Source organism: Protopterus annectens, chromosome 5.part1 (assembly GCF_019279795.1).
Source record: "Protopterus annectens isolate FY-2018-M chromosome 5.part1, PAN1.0, whole genome shotgun sequence".
Classification (NCBI taxonomy): Eukaryota; Metazoa; Chordata; order Ceratodontiformes; family Protopteridae; genus Protopterus; species Protopterus annectens.
Genome location: NC_056736.1, coordinates 305,050,303 through 305,072,032, shown reverse-complemented (window position 1 = coordinate 305,072,032; position 21,730 = coordinate 305,050,303).

The window sequence follows — 21,730 nt, the reverse complement described above, 5'->3', positions numbered from 1 at the left end:
ATATGATAGTGTTCCATATATATATATATATAGATATATATAGATATATACATATACATATATACATATATATATATATATATATATATATATATATATATATATATATATATATATTATATATATATAAAACATACATCTCAGTCTCTCCTGATATATCTACTATATATATATATATATATATATATATATATATATATATATATATATCATACATACACACGGCTACATTTATATATACATCTCTGTTATATGTCTGTGGATATCTGTATTGTCCTGTATACCCTGATAATGGTGAGTAAAGCTGCACTATGACACATCTATAATGCTGCTCAAAGGATCCAAAGTAAGGGCTCAACCGTACATAATGCACTTGCCTACAGACTTCTGTGCCTGCTGGATGTTACCACACATATAGTAACAGGTGAGCAGGTGGTGTATTGTATAATGTTGTCTACACACGCATGGACAGGGTACATTGTTGCTGCCTACAGGCTTGCCCAGCCAAATGCAAACAGCCATATATGGCCAAACTGGTAACTGTAGCAACATAGCTAGGATACATAACAGTTATCTGAATGTAAGGCTACTAGATGCAGATAATAGAATGAAGCAGTATCATTCTTCAGGCCACAGATGCTGTTCAACACAATTTAGTTTATGTACTCCACAAGTATTTTGCCTGCAGTCATGTATAAAACAGACATCAGCTGTGGTGTGTGTGGTAAGTACTGTGATCTATAGTGTTTAAGATTAGATAGGTAGAGGTTCTAATCTCACTCCAGGCAACTGTGTGTGTGTGTGTGTGTGTGTGTGTGTGTGTGTGTGTGTGTGTGTGTGTGTATGTGTGTATATCCCCCTGCAAATCAACTAAAAATCCCTCATTGGCTATCAGACTGTGATGGTTCTGCACATTTTGGCCCTGTAGGTTGCTGATGGCTTTCAAACTGCCCTCTTTTACAAGGCCTGATGATGTCATCCACCTTAGGACTACCAGCTGCCATTGTAATGTCAGACTTAAGCCATGGCATGTGTAATAAGTACTGTGATCTATAGAGTGTAAGGTTAGATAGGTAGGGTGTTTAATTTCACTCTGGGCCACTCAGTGTGTGTATGCATGTACCCCCCTGCAAAATCACTGAAAATCCCTCATTGACTATCAAACTGCAATGGTTCTGCACTTTTTGACTTATGAGTTGCTGCCAGCTTCCAAACTGCCCACTTCTATAAGGCCTGCTGATGTCATCTACCTTAAGACGACCAGCTGCCACTGTAATGTCAGGCGTAAACTGTGGTGTGTGCGATAAGTGCTGTGATCTCTAGTCTATAAGACTAGATAGGTAGGGGTTCTAATCTCACTCCAGGCCACTTAGTGTGTGTATCTCCATACAACATAAGTATGATCACCTCAGTAACTTAGAAAGAGGTAGGGTTTTGTAGTATTTTGGTTTTAGCATATGTTGTGGGCCTACAAATGCCTGACCACAACTAGGCCTGCTGATGTCATCAAGCATAAGATGTCCTAAAGAGATGGTAATAGCAAACTTGAGTTGTAGCGTGTGTGCCACATACTGTAATCTGTAGTGAGTACCATTAGATATGTACGTGTTCTAATCTACATACAGTCAGCTTGGAGTATATGTGTGTGCTGTGCTGTGTCCTGTAAACAGTAATGGGAAGTGGTGATATCCTCAATGTAGCCAGGTTTGTGTGTGTGGCTATTAGATCATTTTACACCAGCTTATGGAATCATAGGCTCTTTGAACTTTAGTAGCCCAATCACCCTACAGCCCTCACAATCCTAGCCAAGTTTTTACCCTTATTTACATGATCAGCACATATTGCCCTTGTCCATGAGGGACACAGGCAGAAGCCCTGTGGTGAAATGCTGGTCACCCAGCCAGTCATACAGATGGCATCTGACGAGGTCCATTGAGGTGCTTTGTTTGCCATTAGGCAGGTTTCTGTTTCAAAGGTGTGTTAAAGTCTGCTAGACAGATCTCTCAGGCTAGCATGTATTACTAATGTTACATACCAGGTTAATGTCCTTACAATGAGTAATCTGTGTACCATGCCACCTACAGATATGCAGCATTTCCAATCAAGCAGGGTCACACATTGCCCCATATGAAAGTCAGAGAACACCTCTTAGTAATCTATATGCCACAGGCTACAATGACAGTGATTTCAGATGATCCCCTTTGAACAGATACTGAAGACATGAAGTTCCCTTGTGAGGGACCATTGCGTTGTGTACAATTGCCAGTACTGCTTGGAAAGGTACATTACCAAATGACCATTGCACTCAAATATTGGCATGCTGAGAGAAGAGTACATGGAAGTTATGAGTATGCCAATTTTGGGTGACTGTGCCCTCAGTTATGACATATGATTCCCATCTTACCACTGGAGAACCATGGTGATCTCGGGTACATTAGGTGTAAACCTGTGTGGCCAGGCCTGTGTCCCCAGGTCTATCACCCCTGAGTATGTACATCACATGTTGCTATTGATGCGTTACTTACCAGGAACAAAGGTGTTACCAATGGAAATGATACTACATATGTATTTGCATGGAGTTTACAGCCATTAGTATGTCAACAGGCATTTGTTCATCAATACCCTCTTGTAGGATATTGACATAACTCAAAAATTCTATAACTGCTCACAGTTTGCAGGCATCAGTTAACGTTGTCAACCACAGACATTCAGTTTTTGCTTGTATCATGGTTAAGTGGATTTCAAGCAGTAGAGGACCCAGGACTGAGCCATGTTGAACACTACTGCTTACAGATAAGCTATTAGAGGCAGATTCTCCTATTTTGAGTATGTGTTCCATCAGTGAGCCACTTAGTGACCCCTATGATGATATTACCATGGATGCCTAAGTGGGTACTTTTGTCAATGATGCCTGAATGGGGATAGAGTCACATGGCTTGGCTATGTCCAGGGGGTTGTACACCCTGATGTCCCCTCACCCAGGTCCTTGGTGACTGCCCTGGACATGTCTACCAGATTTAACAGCCATGATCTCCCTGTCAGAAATCCAAACAGTGTACAGTCAACTGTTTGTAGATTACATATATGTTTGTTGATCAGCTCCATGATGATTTGCTCCATGGGTGTACAGATATGGTTACTCAGGCAAATAAGTGTATATTTCCAGTGGTCAGTGGATGCACCATCTCTGGGCAAGGGGATAACAGTTGCTGTTGTCCAGTCAGCTGGGATGCAGCCAGTTGTAACAGTATGATTGCAAGGAGTTTCCTATGGTGTTAGTAATCCTTGTTGGATCACCTATAGGACACAGCCTGGGATGTTAGCATGTCCAATAGATGCTGTGTATCCCCCATAGAGAGGCCAGTTATGACCTGCTCTGTAGATATGGAAGGTATGGGACAGGTTGTAGGAATGTCATGTGGGACATGAGGTGTGGACAGGGGAGTGAAGTTGATGCAGAATCTGTGGGACAACAGGTTAGCTATGAGTAAAGACCCATTATATGTGGTGTCATTAAGTATGAGTTCACCAACAATCTGGGCCTTTCCTCTGAGGTTACACATGTAACCTCACTGTGTGTTGTGGTTCTGCTTTGTGGGAGAGGCTAATTTTGTCACATACTGTGTCTACACGATGTCACAACAACACTATGTGCTTTTTTTAGCTGAAGAGGTTGTGCCTCCATTTTAGGGGGACAACCTCACCCCAACTGTCACACAGCAATGTCCACATCTTATTGTACAGCCTGCTAAAGGCAGTTGCCCATCAAGCAGGTTTGCTGTGCAATGAGGAGCTCATTTTCCTCCTGTCAGGTACAGCCGAGTCTATGCAGTTGTACTGCTGCTTATATAAAGCATGGATGTAAAGCTCTGCATACTTGCCTGTCCCATCTGAGGGGAGAGATGCAGTCAAGCTATGTAAACCATCCCATAGGAGGTAATAAATTGCTTTGTTGAAGTATATTTCTGTATTTTCTGCAATGGGGGGTTAGGTCTGATAGTTTTAATGAGACTGATCTGTGGTCAGATCTCACCAGGGAAGACTTCCCAGTGGGGGGCTGGAGTGGTCACCCATTTTGGTAAACACATGATGCACTATATTGTGGGGATGTCATGCCACTGGTCCAGGGCATTATAGTTATGGACGTGGACTAACCTTTGAGCAAGTGAGCTTCAGCACGACTAAGCAACACAGTTAGAGGTTGCTTAAAGTCACCCCAAACCATGGTGTACTGATATATCTTGATAGACACAAGTACATTCAAATAAGCAAAATGGGTGTCTGGATTCATGGAGCTACTCCTGTAGCTGGCAATGGCTTGATTAGGTGCCCTTCCAGCAATGAATATCACCTGCAGTGTCTCTGGGAAATCACAGTGTTTCACCAAATCTGTATGTGTATCTATCCTTAATGAATATGCATACACCACCTGCATTACCTTGCACACTGTCACTTTGAGGTCTGAACATGTGAAAGGATGTGTAGTCTTTTATGGCTGTGGTGCTGTCGACAGCCTTGAACCAGGTGGCTTTGACTGCACAAATGTCTGCATATTCCAAGGTGGGGACACCTTCCACAGAGTGGGGTATAGTGTTTGCATTCCCAGCATGTAGCAGCATAACCATGATGTTGTATGAAGATGGCATTCTCATTGGAAAGTTTTGCCTCCAGACAGTGCCTATAAGATGCACTATGGGGGTGTCAACAGCCTTGGCCAGTGCTCAACATCCCATGGATGAGATATGAAGACCATCTCTGACAAAGCTTTGACGTCTGTTGAGCAAGTCATCCCAGGTGGACATATAGTGAATCCCCTTACATTGACACGACACGCTAAGGCAATTATTGATGTCCATCATTTTCCATGTGTATTGAGCTATCATCCTAGGTGAGGGCCAAATTCAGCTGAAAGCCATGGGCATACCTGTGACAGACAGAATGTCTAAGCTCAGTCATGTGTCTGCATACAGTCCGGTGACATATGTCCCTAGTTGTACACTCCTGCAGGAGCTATGATGTCATCATTATGTTACCTGATATTCCTTGAGTTGCGGCAATGTGTGGTATGGTGTATCATACCAAACCACAGACAGCTAACTGTGACATTTCCCATATGTAGCCTAGTGACACGGACATTAATGTATCTCATGATGCAATCACCTATGAACAATAGGTTTGATTTTGTGTTTTGCCTCAGGTGTTTGACCGGTAAGACAGTGGTGCATAAATTATTATGTGTACTGTGCTCTCCAGAGGTATAATTTTCTGAGGTGTCTCGCTTGGGAATGTGTCTAGTAAGGAGCTGCACACATGCAGGTGTGTGTGATGTGGATATGGTTGGAGCAGGAGGTGAGCTGTGCATATTGGCCAAATTCTCATTGCCATATGTACTGACTACTGTTTAAGAAACCATTGAATCAAGGTTTGAAATATAGCCACATTTGTCACGTGTTGTGTTTGTGTGGCATAGGAGTAGAGGAGTGGGGATGGATCACTGCCGGTGTGCTGCTTGTTTCAGCAAGCTTGGACATGTGCCACTGGACATTGCACATTATATTGTGACACTGCAGCTGTGCTCCTAATCATCATCTGGTCATTTCCCTAGTGACATACCAGCAACCCTGGGATGGAAGACATAATACATGCAAAAGCCAGCTGATTGCTCAGGTAGCTAATCAAGGCTTCTACTTGGAGAAGGGTATGTGAAGCCTACAGAGCCTTTCATGCTGTAAGAACTATGTGGATGAACAAACAGGATGCGTCCTCCTTCTCATCATGAGCATCATCTGGTCAATTCCCTAGTGACATACCAGCAACCCTGGGATGGAAGACATAATACATACAAAAGCCAGCTGATTGCTCAGGTAGCTAATCAAGGCATCTACCTGGAGAAGGGTATGTGAAGCCTACAGAGCCTTTCATGCTGTAAGACAACTATGTGGATGAACAAACAGGATGCATCCTCCTTCTTATCATGAGCTTCATAGTAACATTTTTCATGTAATGACAGAAAAAAATATCGGAGCATGGTATCCCATGAGAGAGTGGTTGTGGTGAGACCAGCATTAGTAGTAGCCAGGCACCAGCAATTCAGGGGACTCCCCTGCTTTCCGCATTCATCACATGGTAATTGTGGCCTTTCAGTACACACCGATTGAGTAGTGTCCACCTGCAGAATACCTGTGTAAAACCTCCTGTCTTACCTTCACAGGGTATACATAGTACCCTTCCCTCCATTGTTTGTCTGTGCTCTGTACAGACACCTTGGATGACTCTTTTTGAGGAACATGATGGAAGTAACTGCAATACTTAGTTGCACAGAGAACAACTAGCATGCAATGGCAAACAGTGTCCCCAGATCTCCCAGTCATCTGATATGTAAAGCCACGAAGGAGTTAGCATTGATACAATCAGTAACAATGTCATAGACCTACTGACACTGGGCCATACACAGTTTGTTTTGCTCAGGGGCAGATCATGCCTACCTATCCTAACCAGTGGACCTCAATGAGTGTTAAGCTATGCAATGGATGAGGGAAATAAGACTTACTCCACCTAGCATGGCCTGACAAGGTGTTTGACAATATTTGGCCAGCAGGCTTTGTTAAAAACTGTGTAGGTTATTTACAGTGGTATGTCAGCTGGTGGATAGCCAAATGTCTGATAGTCATAATCTGGGAAGATAGCTTTGGGTAGTCCTATGCTACAATGATGCCAATCACCAGTGGACTTCCCACAGACATCATTAATAGAGTACCCCTTCTAGCCATTCCCTTCTCTGCAGTCATGGCCACTGTCTGTGACCTCTAACTGACTACATTAGCAGGTGACTGCATATTAGGAACTGTCACTGAATCCCACAGAGAACCAACAGTTATTCATGATGGCCTGAGACACACATTCAGTTGTTGCCAGGGACTGCACAGTAGTATCCTTTTGGAAATCATCCACAGTGGAAAATATAGTAGTGTCCACAACCACACACAGTTGAGCCATTACTCATGGGCATATGGACACAGAGAGTAATGTAGCCTTTGACCTTCACTGGTTGGTAAGATGTGGGGATCCATTCAATTTTGTACAACCTATACAGAAAGGTATGACATGTAAATCCCAGACTGTCATTGTTATACTGTATTTGGCAATCATCCCACCTGTCATTGAGTGTGATGTCATCTTTGCTATGTCACTACACAGGCATATCTTACAACTGTAGCAGCCACACAAGTTCCATGATAAACCAATACAAATTATAGATAACATGTCCTATGCAGACCATGTCAAGAGCATACATGAGTAGTCTGTCTTCTACATGCTTTGGAGGGGATGTGTATGGCTGCCATACAGGGAGGTGTCAGATCCCACTGTGTAACTATCTCCCTCTTATCCAAGGCAGGACTAACACATGTATTACCTGTTGTACACACCTACACCATCACTGTAGTATAAACATTAGATGATGGAGAAACAGGTATGTAACAAAGACATTACACCCCATATGTAACAGGCTCACCATGCATGTAAAGCACATCTGCTGTAACACACATCATGTGCAAGTTACACAATGGGATGCAGAACAAGACAATCATAACTGGTGTAGGACAAATTTCTGTAATGGACAGAAAATGTGTAGATGGGTCATCTCCATCACCACAGCTTGTAGCTGTGTTAGCTCCAGAAACCCTCTTGACATTTATCAAGGGTATCAGACCTTTTCATAGATTAGGGATGCATGAGTATGCTGAATGATGCCATTGTCCTTGTTAACCTGTTATACACATATGAACATATGGAGCCATGCAGCTACAGTGCTGTATCTTGCTGAAGACATATTTCTTCTGTGTTGACATTCCATCTTGTGCTGTGATGTCTATGGGTTTATTGCCACTGTGTATCCATAGGTATTCTCTACAGACACCTGAAACTGAACCATAAACAGGTCCATGACACATCTTTCATTGTGTAAGTAGATTGCCATACAACATCATACAACGTAAGGTACACAAACTAATTTGGCTTAGTCATTACAAATGTCAGCATACAGTATCTGTCAGTGACCAGTACAAGTGGCATGGCAAAGCAACACTGGATTACACAATTACATATTAATTTATACAGTCACCCTGTGCATCAGACACATAGCTTCATTTCCCTGCATCGATGATGAGGATGACAGGGATGTGGCACAGCTCTCATCACTTGCAGAGGGTGTTGTGTGGGGGTACAGAAGGCCTAGGCTGACCCAATAGGTTGAAAGCATGTGTGTGAGTAAGGAAGGGAAACAGGCAAGATGGATCATGGAATTGTGCCGTGTGTGTCTGTAGGTGACCTGATTTTGACAGTGCTGTGCGAGTGTGTGCATGAACACAGTCAAGCTCAGTGCTAGCCCTACATGTGTGTATGTTGGACATCTTTGAACCATGCATTGTAGAGCTGACAGTTCACCATCTCCACCCCCAAACATAGGAACTGGCTATGCCAGGAGTTGCACTGGCACCTCCTTGCCCAAGGTCAGAAGCAGTGCTAGTACCTGACGTTGACTGCTGTCTGCTGGGATCATGCCTTCCACAGGAATGCCCAGGACCATGAGCACATGGCCTGCCATGTCTTGGTATGGACAGCACATCCCCCTCTGGAGTGCTGGATGTACTGCCACTACGGGAACATGATTGTGTATGACCACGTGGACTCTCAGCAGATGGAGTTGCTGACCTACATCCATGAGTCCGACGCTTAACTCCAACCAGACACTCCATCACAGACAAGGTGCATTCCAAGAGAGATATTCTGCGATCTACCTCAGACCAACATCTTTCCACTGCATCAGTGATCCAGTCCAGGTAATCAGCAATGCAGTGGAGGCAATCATGGATGACAGACTGTGCTGCATCCATAACCCTGAGTATTCATCTGGAGTTCCTTTTGGAACATGCCTGTGCCTCCATGATGACCTGAAACATACACCATGTGACCCGTGATGAGACACCTGCAACAGGTGGTGGAAGGACAGCAGACCTCCCATGAGACGAGCACCCCTATCAATCCACCTAAGTGGAACCTAGCCAGCTGTCTGGCTATGGCCAGTGTCAATGCTCACTGGAGCCATAGTTGCCATATTTTTCTGTTCAATGTCCCCACTCTCTGACTGTCCAATATCTGTGGCTTCCAGGGACTGGGTATGTGTAGGCATACTGACTGTATGTGATGATAATTAGGGCAGAAGAGGGATGTCAACCCCTGGGACATATTCAGTCCATGAAACCTCCACCTGTGCCTGCCTCACTTTGGCTACCATCATCATCAGAATCAGAAGAGATGCTGACATCAGTTTGTGTAGGGGACATAGACCAACCCTCCCCCCAGTCACCTGTGATAAAAAAAGGGAAAAGCAGTACATTAATACCTGCACTATTTTGCTCTACAGTGCTATGTTGCAATATATGTAAAGCTGTATACACTCTTGTCACTATTACAGACCTCTTTAACCCCCAACCTCATATAGTAGGACAAGAGGACATTACTTTTCTCACAAACATATGTAGTTACTTGTAAGTAAAAGCTCTTTACACAACAATCTCATCAGCAACAATGAGGTACACTGTTGACATTTGTGAGGACTCTGCACAGTTGACACATATGGCAATTTGTAAATTCATGACAATACTGTCACATCTATCAGTGTGGTCACACCTACAAGGCATAGCTATGACTCTAAAGTGTGTACAGTCAGAAAATATCTGTGCAGTTGGCAATCATGCTGACAGTACAGCAATCCAGCCAGCGGGCCTTAGATGACACTTTAGGGAATACATTGCAGTAAATCTACATCTGTAATAAAACAGTGTTGTGCTTACCAGGAGCAGGACCACAGCCTTGTCCGATTCCTGATGGACCTGTGAAAAGTTGAGGGAGAGGTAATGTAAACACCACTGCATGTTGCACTAAAACAGGGTAATACATCCATTTATCTCACATTTACAGTAGCTACTTTGTTAATTGTTATGTTGTTCAAAATCTGAGCATGAAATTCAAACTGCAGTTAAACTCCCCCCCCAAAACAAACACCTGACACCCACGTAAAAATATGTATACCTGGATACACTGAATGCTACACTATTCCAATGCTGATGAAACTAAGCCTACCTGGATGCTGCTCTGGTGTGAAAACTGTGGCACTCACATCCATGATATACAGTGTGATGGATGCCTGGTAGATGTTGTGTGTTCCTAGGTTCACCAGGAAATCCTCAATGGCTGAGAGTGGTTGTTCCACTGCAGGTCCTCTACTGGTGACACCGTGATCCTTGGCTACATTTGTTGCTCTTCTGCATGCAGCATTTATCATATCTGTTGCACAGTGTCAAACCTGCTCATATGTCCTGCTCTGGTGACCTATGGCATTAACGTCATGGGCAAGGTTAGCCCACAATTCTGCCCGCTGATCCCTGTTTTGTCTCCTCCCTGGACAGTAGGAGTACATGGTGTTGATGGAGGCCTTCCAGGATTATATCATTCTCAGCATCTGTAAAAGGGGCACTATGTCTTGCATACATGTTTCCTGAAAGACAACAAAATGGGAATGCATGTCAGGATCACATATGTGGGAGTACACCATGTAGAGATACAGCAAGAACAGAATGGCTGGCAGTATTCACTGCTTGATCACACGCAATATTCCACAGTGTGCAAACATCCTAAGCATGTGAATACAACTAAGATACTTGCAATAGTCAGCCATTCCTGTTTGTGCCATAACAGATACTGCTGTATGATCACACACCCAAGACAGGAATCCATTGTAGTGTGTCCCCTAGGGGCAACCCCCCGATAGTATGCCAAAGCAACAGTGCCAAATAGCAGTGTGCTATTACAACCACTATAAAGGGACATTCCCACGAGACCACTGTGCCACAATGACAAAAATATTCCACCCTTGATATATTGTATGTCCTCTGTAGGTGTAACAAATCTGGAGATCAATGACATGGCATCATTACAGTTCTCAGAAAGGCTTAATGCTGTAATCCCCATTCCCCCCTAAGTAAATTCATACATATGCATCATGTTGTAAACAAAAAGGTTACATACCTGATGGAGTACAATACTCCTCTGTTCATATGTGCAGATATATAACGTTTTTGGCAATGCATTTACAGTGTGAAGAAAGTCTCATACATAATGATTCCCCTAGCCAGCTGTTTGCATTTTTAACATGGTTCTCATTACCAGGTGATTGGCTCTTAACCAATCTGTGGTTCTGAAATGCTAATTGCACCCAACATAGCTGATTTGCAGTATAATCAGCCAATGGCATGCAGCCACTGAACAAGATATAAGGCCTATCTGTAGATTAGAAGCCCTTTCTGATATGTTGTGCTGGACATTACTAGGGTCAAGATACTATGTCATTGCAGAGGGTACATCTGTAGCAGCTACTTTTACATACAGATGTGTGTGCTACAGGCTGCAGCTGATGCTGCAGGAAATAGGCATAGGCAGACAGTGTGAACACTTTGGAGGACAGCAAGCTGTAAGAGTAACTGTGGGAGCTGTGTCAGCCTTGTTGTACAGGCAGAGCCAGATTGAAGGTACCCATTCCACTGCAAATTAAGGCGTGTGTATAAGGTAAGTATGTTAGGCAACAGTATCACTAAAAGAGTACTAGGCAACATGTTTGTTGTATCCTTGAGCAACATGGGGTAAGTATACCATTATGTCAACCATGTGGGCAACTGCCAGGCCAGGTGTTACATTCTGATAATCATTTGGAACGTGTGTGCTGGCAGTCCTTGGTAGTAGTAGGACCTCCAGATGTGTATGTTAGTTGTGCAGCTTTGCTAATCTGTAATATCATTATCAAATGATTGTGTGCTGCACTCTGTTAGTTAGCCTCATTTCATTACCTAAGATAAACTCCTCTGTGAATGCATATTAATGCCTGACCTGACACTTTATACACGTTTTAGTGTTGCTATAGGGCTATGCCAAGTGTGTTCCTATCTGTAGGCCTTTGACTTCCATCATTGAAAAGCAGACATTACATTTGAAATGCATTGTGTGGATAAAGAGTGCATGACTCACAATAATGTAATTTAAATGTTACACACCACTGGATTTGAACCCAGGACCATGTGTGGCAAAACTTACTGATTGCAAAGCATTTAACAGACTGAGCTACTGAGTCACTGCTACAGCATGTGTATTTGTAAAGATATAAGTGCACACATACAGGCTGTGACATACCTCCATTGCATCCTTTATTATATGCCTTGCTTTATAGGGATGCATTTCTCCACCAGAGTCCCAGTTGAACATGTATTTTGACATTAATGTTTTAGCAGGTGTATTTCTACATGTTGCTAAAAGTGCACATTTACCTGCTATTAGAGATCTCACTTACATCCATTATTATGTGTCTGGCTTTCTAGTGGTGTAGTCCTTTACCAAACTCCAAGTTATACTCCCAGTTTTTCATTACTCATTCAGCAAGTTTGCATGACGTGGCATGATGCGCAGCTCTGCTTAAACACGCTTAATAACTTGCAATTACTATGCTTTGCCTAAACAACCTGTTTTAATTAACAGCTGTGTAGTGTGGTAGGTTAATGCAGTGTTCTGCAGGTGTGATAGTCTTGGGTATGATATAGGGGACAGATGTTTATTTTTGTACAAATTTATTATCATTTAAAACACATATATCAATACAGCTCCATTTAGCTGAGCTTACAGATGCTGCATGACACACTGCATCATGCAAAAAATCTTTAAAGAAAAGAAAAATGGGGCGATAGGATAGTCATGAAATGTGGTGCAAGCAGGGGGAAAAACATAGTGAAAGGCAGGTAGGGATATGCAGGAAGGGTATAGGTAAGAACCATAGCTATCCATCAGCAACAACTGTGCACTTTGACAGAATTTGTAGATGAATTTGGACTGTCACCTCCAGAGAGAGGGGTGTTGACAACATAACTGCATTGTCAAGCTAATTGGACCAAATTACGTGTGCCTGGTGGACATGTGTATGAAATAGAGAGCTGTGTATGGGATGATATTTTTTTTGGGACAGGTGCCCATTTTTTTAAGGTGTGAGTGGAATGTTGGGAAAGCAGCATAGGTATGTGTTGGGGAGGTAGGTTGGGAAGGCGAGGAAGCTTTTGCAGACAGACAAGACAACAGACAGGGGTGGTATGTGACAAAAGAGGTGAGTGAACACCTTGGATTGGGAGGGTGTTGAGGAATCCCAGTCTCAGGTGCCTCCAGAAGGTAGCAGCATGATTCAAGTCCCCACCCATGGGACTGTTGGCACTGCTCCTTCACGGCCTCTGTGGTGCCAGTGGTGGAGGCTGAGCTCTGGTGTTAGTCTGCCCACTAGGGTGGCAAGCATGCCCTCCATTCAGCACAGGAAATGTCTAAAACCTTGGAACACTATCCTGCACACCAGTGCTGGTAGTTCACCATGAGGGACAACACCACCCCCTCCAGCACCACTCCCAGAGGGGAGCCCAGCCTGGCCTGTGGGGCAGAACTACCTGATGCCGCAGATAGTGTAAGGGCAGCAGAAGGGGCACTGCCAGACTGTGGCCCAGATGTGCTGGGCCCTGGTGCCATGGCCATGGTAGGTAGATCACCTCGAACCAGCCTACCTTGTCATGCTGTAGTAAATTAGATATAACGATAAGTTAAAGTTAGTAATAACCAAACCGATGTTAGTAGTAACATAAAGGAACATAATATTGATTAATCCAAAAATATATTAAGGAATATTATGTGGAACACAACAATAAATAACATAACAGTAGGTATGTTAACAGCAAACCAAGTATGAAGTAACCCATAAGGCCAACATAACAGTTAGTATAACTGAATATATTAATATTAAATCATAATAATAAATAACATTAATAAATTAAAGAAGATAAGGGGTGGGAAGAGAGAGAAAATCATACCATTAGTGAATTTGCAGATGATATTAATACACAGGCTACTAATAGATACTTCTACAGGTGAACAGTGTCAGTTGTGAGTACAGTGACTCAAATTTTTCTATAGATGATGAAGCACGTACATACCTCTCAAGCTGTTAGCATGGGACAGTATAGCCCAAGCACTAACAAATGCAGGTACACAACTACACAGAACTGTTTCACATAATGTGCATGTACATAGCTACCAAGGTGTTCTGTAAACGGATTTGCAAATACATTGCATTCCAGGTAATCATTTATCTGCTATTCATGGACCAGACAGATTGGGAAGTTGTCATTACATTATGAAAAATCATGACCGTTGAGAGGTATGTTTGTGTACATTAAGTAGACTAGACAGCCATCATGTCTTAGTTGGCAGGCATGGGAGTAGAACCCAAAAGCTGTGACTCCAGGGAACATGTGCACATAATGTAACAATTGACTGCAGTGACATTAGAACACACATGCAAGGAATACACCCCTTCTGCTGTTATTTGAACACATTACTTATCAAACCACAATCCTGCTTTACACTTTATTGTTATTGCTCTTTAGAATCTATGAAGTATACTCACATCATCTGCCCAGAGCGTGGGCTACCTTACCCATATACTTTGTTCCTGGAGTGGGAAGAATAGAGAACGTTATTTGACTGAAAGTGGCCTGAAGACAGTCCTGGACCATACTCTGGGTACTGCAATACATTTATCCGGCAATTACTTTTGCATTCTTTATTTATTTCATTTTACAGTTGACTGCAGTGACATTAGAACACAGATACAGTGAATAAAGCCCTACTACAGTTATTTGCACACATTAGTTATCAAACCACAATCCTGCTTTAAACCTTTTTGCTTATTGTTATTTGTATTGCTTATTGCATTACAATTATCAGAAAATATCCATACTTACCACATGGCTGGCATGAGACTGGACATTACGAGCCCATTTACCTGCAGCTGTTTGAAGAGAAGCACACCATTATACGTACCAGTTTTGCATGGATTCAGCTTGTATTTTAGTAAAGTAGTAACAAACATATTTACATATCTGTGAGGCATGCCCAACCCTAGCCTCTTGGACCTAGGTATCCAAGGTTCCCCTCTTCCTTTACTTCAGGTCATCATAGTGGTGACGTCACTGCTTACCAGTGTGAGGGATACCAGTAGCACTGGTAAGATCCCTGGGCAACCGATCCCAATCTTCAGCTTTACATTCTGAGCCCTGGTAATCACCTGGAACAGCCAGGGTTCATAGTTCTGGACCAGGAGTCCAACAAACACTCTGGACTCCTGCACACCCCACCTCTACACTCAAAAGCACTATCCATCACCAACACCACCAGGCATATCAACAGGTTTGTAAGACTCCAATGAATACTGCAGAATTCCTGCCTATTGGCCTTGATATCAGCTGTCTTCCTGCCCTTACACGTCATACTGTCACATTCAAAAAGTGCTGCATTGCTTAGCATCACACACACACCAGCTTACTGGAGCTGAGCATTGCATAAACTCGAATAACTGTGTTTTAGTGAAGCTTAGCAAAGCACAACCAGGGGTAGCCATTGACCACATTTAAGCAGTGCAAAGCATCACACAGCTTTTCCAAATGTAACAATTCTGTTTTTAAATTAAACCAACCTTTAGGTCACCTCACACATTTCCACAGCAATAAATGTAAAAATATATGACTACTGGGGACTCAAACCCGGGATCTACAACACTTTACGCCATGATTCTGCCTATTTAGATACTTGGATAGTGAGAAAACCAGTATACCTTCACATATGCTACTAAGCTACCTGTTAATGTTGCTCTGTACCGTGCCTCACCACGCAAATGGCCATTCAACTATAACTAATTAATTACATCCAGCTTCTATTTTTAGATGTCTGGCAGGTGTCAGCTGTGCATGTGTAAGCGCAGCTCGGCACTGCTCCACTCCATACTGCACCAAGCAAACAGGCATAAAAAAAAAGAAAAGACTCAACTCACACATATTTCTACACTAGCAGGGTACATTACAAGGATTCCTATCATGTACATAACATCTGTCCTGGTATTCCCTGGGCAATCCACAACCACAAGACAACCTCTATAATACTGCCTAAATGGATTCAATATCCATGTTACTATATGCTCTCCCTTGGCAGCATACATTCTGTGTAGGCTCTACACAGAGCCTACACAGACTTTATTGAATCCTGGGGTACGTTTGTTAGTCTTGGTCTGCTAGCCACAATTATGGTACTGTCTCTAAAGACCATTTCATAAACATGGGCAATTTTCATCAGCAGTTAACTTCACTAGAACTCACTGTTAGTTACCATAACACAAAATGTATGCTTCTAGGCACACACAACACCTACAACAACAACAAAAAGTTGTTACTGAAATTGTTATGCCCAATCCACCCCCTTCCTGGCATGTTCTTTAAGTATCTAGAAAATATGATAGATTAACTCTGTTTTTCAAATTGCAAGTAAAAAAAATATCTCTAAGTTTGATTGTCAGATCAGCACGTTACAAAGATTCCACTGTGAATTACAAAAAGGAATATGAAAAATTTGTAGTTATTCTAATTTTCAACTTTACAGAGTCATCATCCATGCTCTATCAATAATTACTAACTTCAAAAAATCCTTATAATATAAACATGCCTTAACAGAACCTATACATTCATATTCCCACCTCCCAAAATGGAACACTACTTTATCCACCCTTCTGAAGCCAGGACTCTACCTTTCCATGTTTCCCCTACCTCTTCACAAATCAAAACCACATGAATTACTATTTCTTGACCTCACCATCCAAACTGAGTTTACTGCAAATCAATAACTATATATTCAAATACATAGAGAGCACTTAAAAATCCATCCAGAAATCCAGACACTTAAAAAATAAAATCTTTCTGTTTTGCAAGTAAGGGAGTCAGGACCGCATACACCCATCTAATGTGTCAGTTTGCATGGTGGTGGTGGAGAAGAGATCCTTTCTGTCATATCCTCTTTATCTTCACTGCAAGGCTAAAACACTTCAGAGAAACAGTACTGCTGAGAAATGTATTAAAAAAACATATTTTTCTTTCTTCAAGTTACCACATCAGAGTTAAAATAATTAAGTCTTTTTAGCAAGTAGAGCAAAAATGTATGCCCATTTGATGGATAGGAACATCAAGCTAACAAAATTAAGAAATTATGATTTGCAGCATAATGATTTGGAGACTTGTAGGGATACAATATCTTAACTTGACAAACCCAATATATTTTAGTCAACCTTATTTAAAAATTACTGTACCTTCAACTGAAACCTCATGCTAAAATATTGTGTTTCAAATCACAGCCCTGTCACACTGTTTCTTAGCATCCCATTTACACCACACAATTTGAACATGCAATGCATTCTAAGCTAGAAGCCTTAAACTCTGTAACTTCCTACTGTCACATATTGCAAACAAAATCACATTAACTTTGTAACTTACTACCATCACATATCACAAGCAGCATCACAATAACATCTTACAAATAACTCTAACGTCACATATTCAGGTGTCTTTATTTGCTTCAAATTTACATTTTCTGCACACTAAGTAATCAGCTATTATTACTTGTTTTCATTGAATCCTCTTCAGTGATGAACAGTTTCATTGAAATTTACAAAGTTGCCCTGAGACTGTGCAACTCTTAGGTTATTATGATAAGTTTGGGGAGAATGTAAGAGTTGAAATCCTTTGCATAGGGAGTATGAAAGCTTTCCTCTCAGTCTACTCAGGGCTGCAAATTTAATGATATTTTTCTTCAGGTTTTAATTAAACTGTCTGCTGCTGAAGAGAGACTTGATAAATGATATAATGTCCCATACCACCTCACACACTTAAATCCAGCTTATGAATATATGTGCCAATCAAAAAGTGAGCTAAGTGTAATTCTTCAGGTTAGCTTCTATACTCTGTCTCTAGAAAGTTCTAGGTAGTGGATAAGTAACAGTAAGAGCAGGCCTACTTAGCCTTCCTTTGCTAATTGCTCACATACCTGCCATTTAGTGAAGCTGTACCACTGCCAGAAATCTTAAGCTTCATTTCTTTTCATTACTGATGACTAAATTGTAACTTTTCCTAAACTGTTACATCCCGATAAGAGAAAATGTACAGTCAGTTTTAGTACTTCATTTGCAAAATAAGTACAGGTACTGGTGTAACTCACTCAAGCCTAAAACTCCTTTTTTATATACTTCCAGTTCACACCTATACCACTTTATGGTGTCCAGAACTTTTTGGGGTCTGGATTCTTTAACAAAGTGCCTTATCTGCTAATAATAGGCAATACTAGAAAGGACAATGAACTATTAATAAAAATGACACTACGACTGTTAGTCTAGGATGTCCTGCAGTAGAGAAATTAATCTTGGTTTGCCACTTACTATTCATATTTTCATATTTGTGTTAATATTTTATAACTGAGAGACCTACACTTTATTGAGTTGTATGGTGTAAAACATCAATATGGAAGACTGGACAGTTAATTGAAAATTGGTTTATGTCACAATATTCTGGAAGTATTGCTATCTGTTAGTAATTCTGAAAATAAGCAATATTTCCATATGTACTTAATACTTCAAAAACAAGTGACTTTCAAAACTATTGAATGACATTAGGTGAAACCTTAGATGTTATTGAAGAAAATTGTGTTTAACATCTGCACTGTAAGTTGCACATGTTGAGAGATATCCAGTATTATTTGTATTGCTAATTATACAATTAAGGATAGGTTCTCATGTTTCTGTAAATATCTCAGTAAACATGCACTTACAGACACATTTCTTGTTGTCATATGAAAGCTTGTCTGGTTAACAAAACTGTTTTAACAATATATGTCTAGGTTGTATAGTTTTCAAGATATGAAAATTTGCAAATGTTTAGAAAAATATAATGTGGAATATTTGATAGATGTATTTCTTAAGCTTGCATTGTTATATGTATATAACTCCATTAATAGCATTTTGAAACTTAAAGCACTTTGTAGATAGATATTTGATAGCCGTATCTCTAAAGCTTGCATTGTTATATGAGTATTAGGTGTTTTTAATTATTTATTATTATTAAGCAATTATTTAAAGTATGTGGGTTTTTATGGCATGAGTATTTTATCAATTTTTCAAGAATTTATTTACAAAAGAAGGATGATATTGTACAGTTGGTAGAAAGAAAGTTTATATATACTTACAAATATCATCTGATCCATCAACTTGTTTTATATATATATATATATATATATATATATATATATATATATATATATATACATACACACACACACACACACACACACACACACACACACATATATATATATATATATACATATATATATATACACACACACACACACACACACACACACACGCACATAGACACGCACACAGACACACACACATATATATATATATATATATATATATATATATATTTAATTTTAAAATTTATAGCTGTATATAGTTCATATGAACATTTTTGCATGAAATAATCTGTTAAAGGTAAATGTTTAGCTTTAGGAAATTCATAGCATATGAGGTTTTTATTATAAAGGATTACCTAGACAGTCTAGTAATATTGCTTTAAAGTTTGAAATGTTTATGACATCACTTTCTGGTTTGATGTCATTTTTGGTGGAATATTTAAACAGAGATTTTTTAGAAAATGTTATCTGAGGAAGTTTTATATTACCCAAACAAAAGGGCTCATAGATATTGTTAATTAAAGTTTTTGGTTTTAGTAAGATGCCTTTTGGCATTGCATTATTTGATTTACTTAGTGTTCAGTGTTATGGATATTTTTATAATGTGGAGTTTGTGTGTATTATAATATAGTAGAATATTTATGGAAAAGACTTTGAATGCACTGACTATTATCACTGTAAAGAATACTTCTTACTGATAACATTGCTATTTGTATAGCTTTAATAGCTTTTATTGTTCAAAAAGAATTTACATTTGTTTATCTATGTTTTTTAAGTTTATTTTTCTGAAAATGCTCTGGAATGCAAGATGTGTGTAGGGTGCTAAAGGAGTGACATTCCATACCACTTAGGTGTTAATGAGATAAATTAACTGTTGCTTGCTGAAATATAGTAGTAACTGACTGAGGAAAGTAAGCTAGAGGGAGAGAGAAGATAAAAGGGAACATTACTTTTAAGAATTTCATGTGTCATATATGAGATTCCAGGTCCTAGTGCAATAGATGCCATGGGGAAGAAATATAAATATGCTGTTTTAGCCTTTGTTTACTATTTGCAACTACTTCAGATTGAAGATATTGGAGCAGTTGGTAATGGCAAAGGGATGTGCTCTTGTTGCTGTATAGCCATTAATGTATTCCTTCTTTCTGATACTTAAAATTCCTAAGTAGAATATGCACAAATGAGAGCAATAAGGAATGCCAACAATGGTTGTAGATTGTAAACTGTTTTTATTTTCAAACACACAACCTTTTTGTTAAACATTTTCATCCAAACAAAAATTTCAATATCAGAACAAATAGGAAGTTGCATCATAATTTGGTTTAAATGCACAACTGCAAATTGAATAATTAATTAATAAATATTTAAAGGTATACAGTCCTAAAATACACATTTGAACATCAAAAATTAAACAATGATAATTCAAATGAATTAAATGATCACTCAAAATATTATTAATACATCTTACACATTTGAAATGTAAATGTAAAATTATTTTGTTAAATTAATAAAATGCCATAAGCAATTATAAATTTGTTTATGTTAACAAGTCATATAAAACAAAATACATGTCCTTTACTCATTTAAGTGTGTGTTGCCCTTTAAATTCTGCAATTATCATATGTAGACTCGGCTATTATAATTTCTTCTACATTAGCTGTTTATCAGTATATGTATTAATATATGTATAGCAATAAATTTGTTGTAAGCTAGAGCCCATAGCTACCATAATTTCCTGCATTGTTTGCTTTTAGTCACAGACTGCTTTCTTCTCTGGTGCAGTGTTTCATTCTGTTATCTTGCTGAGATCAAAATTAATTTACAGATGATCGGCGCTTCCTTACGTTCACAGAGCTGTGAGTCTTCTTATCCTGATCAGTACTTCTCATGAGCCAGTTTAAATCATTTAATAAGGTAAGAGAATGCATTTAAAGTGGGAAAAGGAATGGTTAGTTGTTAAAAGCTTCACTTACACTCGTGATCAGTAAAATGCAAGCCAATCTTTCAAAACAAAGATTTTAACAGTTGAAGCAATGTATCACAACATTTCAATGCATACCAATTCATTTACTAAACCAACTACTGTGTTTTAATTACTTAAAGCTTTTCTTTTTTAAACTAGTTCTATAAGTTTACCACTTTAAATTCTTCTGATGATACAGAAAGCAAAATTGTCACAATGAAACATCAAAAACATTAGATACTATATTATATGTAGTTTGAATAAAGCTTGTAGGAAACCCCAAGACAGTTATTCTAATACCATTTTTTTCAGGCATAGTATTACAGGGCAACAAGGTTTACCTACATAATTGTATTTATATTTAAACATTTATGTGTATGATGTAAAAACATTTAGATTATACTATCTGAATTATAACTGTGTATGAACTCTAGCAAGAGAGAATTATATTATTATGAAGACATATGGTACTGCATTAGTGGCTATCATCTTTATATATTTTATATATATATATATATATATATATATATATATATATATATATTGCCATTTCTTAAACTGATA